General features: G+C 39.3%; 1 long non-coding RNA gene across 1 annotated transcript; it reads left to right on the top strand.

Annotated features, from left to right (window-relative positions):
• The first annotated feature begins 1,654 nt into the window (after window positions 1-1,654).
• Window positions 1,655-3,647, top strand: LOC113092629 (uncharacterized). The gene is made up of 3 exons (XR_003287610.1): window positions 1,655-1,743; window positions 3,138-3,306; window positions 3,587-3,647. It is a non-coding gene; the product is annotated as an uncharacterized LOC113092629 (long non-coding RNA).
• Window positions 3,648-3,920: the final 273 nt, after the last annotated feature.

The following is a 3,920-nucleotide window of genomic DNA, read 5'->3' as shown; positions in this document are numbered from 1 at the left end:
CCATAAGCCTAGTATATGAAAGCATGAGATTTGATTTCAAACTGTTACCAATTCTCATTAATGACATTTGCCATGCTGGCTGCATGTACCATAACCTGAATAAATCCTTCATTCAGTCGAGAAAGCAATTGTTTCTGGACGCAAGACATTTTTCTAGAATCCATTTTCATGAGGCCACGAACGACATCAGGATTCTGTTCAGAGGTTTTTCAATCCACCCTCCTCGCCCCCTTGTTTGCGCCTCAAGTGCTTTGTTCTCCTGAATCTCATTATCATGCACTCTGTTGTTTTTTCACGGACACTCACACAGTCCCTTTGTTTTCTGCACAAAGGGCTTTCTCGAGACCCGAATCAAACAGGTGTTTTTTTGTTCAATAACCTTGCTAATTACCCTCCTTGTAAACATGCAACAGTGAGAGCATCATTTTCTGCCATTCTCCCTTTGAGCAACGATCAGCTATTTCCCAGTGTTTTCTTGTTTATGCACAGTGTTGAAGAGACTAACGCAGTGAGTTTACAACAGTGTTGCATAATTTAATATGGAACTTGAGCTGTTTGCCACTGCCTTGAACCATAGGGAAATATAAACCAGACAGCCTGCGCACCGCACACAAGAAGCATTTCAGTGCGGGAAAGAAAATTATCTTCATAACTCTCTAATGCCTGGTTTTGCATCCACCTCAGTAGATAACATGCCATTTTTGGCCCCTCTTCTGCAGAGTAACCCAGTGACAGGGATGGCAGTGTCAGAACAAATGATTCATTTATGAGTATTTCTTCTCTCTCCTGCTCTGGTTTTCTGCTAGTCATTTGCATGTAGATGCAAGTGATAGAACGAGCCTCCGCTGAGTACCAAACAACGAGAGCAGCATGAAAGATGGTAGTCATATGGTGTATCACACCTCTGTTCATGCATTCCTGTGCCTGAATTCTCTTTACTGCCAGCAGGGGGAGACTTAACATACTTAAGAATATTCTAGGTTGAGTTAAGCTTAATTAACAGCATTTTTGGATGTTGATTATCAGCTGTCCCTAATGTATGTATAAATATACAAATATTCTAATAAAAAAAACGTTAACAGAATATTTTTTATATATTTTTAATAAAATGATACTCTTTTGTAGTTGCTGCAGAAATGCAAAGCATGCATAATGCAGCATACACTGCACTGGAACATGACAGCAACATAAGTTCCAGCAGTAACACTGAGCTTACAGTTAAGCTTGAACAATAAGCTCACAGTTAACTGTAGCTTGACTGGAATGTAGAGCATGCTGGGAACAGAGTGTGTATGTTGAGGACGGAGCTTATAGAACCTTAAGCTGCTTAAGATGCTATGGCTGTAGAAAGAAGACTGTAGAGCCTAGCACAGGGGAGCATAGTGTTGACTATTATGCTTTGATTTCATCTCTGATGCTCTCTTCAGAGTTGTGGCTTTGAATTAAACTTGACAGAACAACAACTAAAAACAGCAGTGGTGTAAGTGTTAGCTAAGGAGGTCTGCAATACCTGGTAAGCTACACTGTAATGAATTGCTGTAAAAATTACAGCATTATTTTACAGCCGCGGACTGTTTTTTAATAATACAGCATATTGCTGTAAACTGCAATGCATTCTGGGGTCACGTGTAGGTCTGACTCAAATTTACAGAATTTTTGCTGTAAATTTCAAATCTTCGGAGCCGCATCGTCAACGGTCGAGGAGATTAACGTTAAAGACAAGAGGAGTGATTCACAACTGTGGTAAGTGACTTCAGTTTTTTATATTTCTTGTTTGGTAGTTTATAGTATATGAATGCATCTACATTCGCGGATTATATTGGTAACCCCAGATTCAAGCATCATCCGTCCGCGGGGCGCGAGGCAGAATTGCGCGGGGTTTCAGTAGCGCGGTCGCGGTAGGATTTCACACATCCCCCGGCGCTATAGCAGCCATGGACAGAAAATCTCTGGAATCCTTCGTTATGAATGACATGTTTCAGTGCTAATAGTTTATATTCACTGTAACTTAGTGTTTATCAGCACACTTCGTCGTGATTATTTTATGATGTAAAACAACTTTGCACATGCAGTCATCTGTTAACACGGGCGCCGAAATAAAACGCGTTTCTAAAGCCTCGCGGTCAGTCAGGGTCGCTCACGGAGGATGTGTGTGTCATATAAATTCTCAGTGGTGCTTTTCTAAGAGGTTAACGTAACCAGTGAGATGTAGATGTAAATGTTTTTGAGCATTTGCTAACTTCAGGTAACGTTAATGTGAAAACTTTAACAAATCTGTTTGATATAAAGTCTGCTTTGTATAGTTAGCCTAATTTATTACCTTAGGGCGACCAAATACGTTTTCCTTGAAATTATTAAATATGCTATTTATATATATGTGTCTATATTTATGTCGGCCGGCAAATCTTGTGTGTATTTTGGCACAGGGTGCACAAAGGCACCTTATCAGTGCGGTGACACTTGAACAAATGAACTGATCATGCGCGACACTGACCAATAAACAAACGAGTTGTTTTATTGCGTCTATGACTTGAATCTTATCATCAGTTGTAGTGATGGGAAGTTCGGATCATTTTACCGAATCGGACTTTTGAGTCTCGTTCAGCAAAATGAACGAATCTTTTTTCGAGTCATTTCAAATGAACGAACAACCAGAAGGTTCAGGAAGAAAAAAACAAAGTGCTTGCAGTCTGTTTCACATTAGGAGGCATTTTGCTGCATAATCGATCCACCACAAACCATATGCAACTATGGAAGCTCAACTTCCATTAAATGGACTGAAAACGCTTAAGTAACGTTATAGGTCTCAAAACGTTTGCTCTGCGCCAGTGGATACACACCATAGACAGTAAAAGAAATATGTGCATGTCACAGACTGTCTGGGCATGCACTTCCGCGTTTCAGAGATCCGCCTTTTACTTTCCGTCAACATTACATTAATTAACGTTTAGAAAATTTATTTTTGACATTTGTGAATCAGTTCAGAATCGTCTGCTTATGCATTGCGATACATTTAAGAATCACATTTTTATCCCACCCCTACTAAATATAGTATGTAATGTAAATGTAAAAATCTGAAATACAAAAAAAAAAAATGGTATAGGTATTAATTACTATTGTGATATTGATTGTTTTAGGAGACACTTTGACAAGTGGGCACTGGATGCTGAGTATTGAAGGCGAGGTGGTGTGTGAGGGCACTCAGCCCAGTTTCCTATCCGGCCTTGCCACTCTGTTTGCTGCTTATTACTAGTTAAATCTTGAGTATCAGGAGGAAGCAGTGTGTACCTTGGAGTTCATTCAAAGGTAATGGTTGAATTCTAACAACTTCAGAACCAGCATTTTATAGATAAGTTATATCAGAACATTCCTTTTAATAATGTTATGTTATCAGTGTTATTTCTGTTGATGCCTTTAAAACAATGTGTCTTAACTCGAGAAGAGAATATATTTGTCTCCCTATTTAACACCAGCAAGCTATTGAGTTAAATATGTTTTTTTTTTTATTATTAGTAGACATCTCCAACTTTCTTGGAGGTCCTAAAACCGCTCTTAATTACATTTTGTCTGTTTCATGACCCTTTAGGTGCTTTGTGGGCATAAATCCAGAGAGAGGACCCAAAGCCAAGGGAAAAGTGCCATCGAAATAAAAACAGGACAAGTGATACAGAAGAAAATGTGTGGCAGTCAACCCACATGTTGCCACTCTTCTGTGCAAATTCCAATGGAATTTCTGAAATGTAAGGATACACACACACCAAGATTGCGTCTTCCTTTTATTGTTCTCTATCTGCCTTTGACTGTACCTCTCATCCCTCTGTCTCTCTCTGACTGTACCTCTCATCCCTGTATCTGTCTCTGACTGTATCTGTCCTCCCCCTATTTGTTTCTGAAAGTATTATTATGTTTTGTAATATATC

This window comes from Carassius auratus, unplaced genomic scaffold, assembly GCF_003368295.1.
Source record: "Carassius auratus strain Wakin unplaced genomic scaffold, ASM336829v1 scaf_tig00214691, whole genome shotgun sequence".
In the NCBI taxonomy this organism is placed as follows: domain Eukaryota; kingdom Metazoa; phylum Chordata; class Actinopteri; order Cypriniformes; family Cyprinidae; genus Carassius; species Carassius auratus.
Note: the sequence above shows the minus strand (reverse complement) of the source record. Positions and strands in the feature narration are given on the sequence as shown.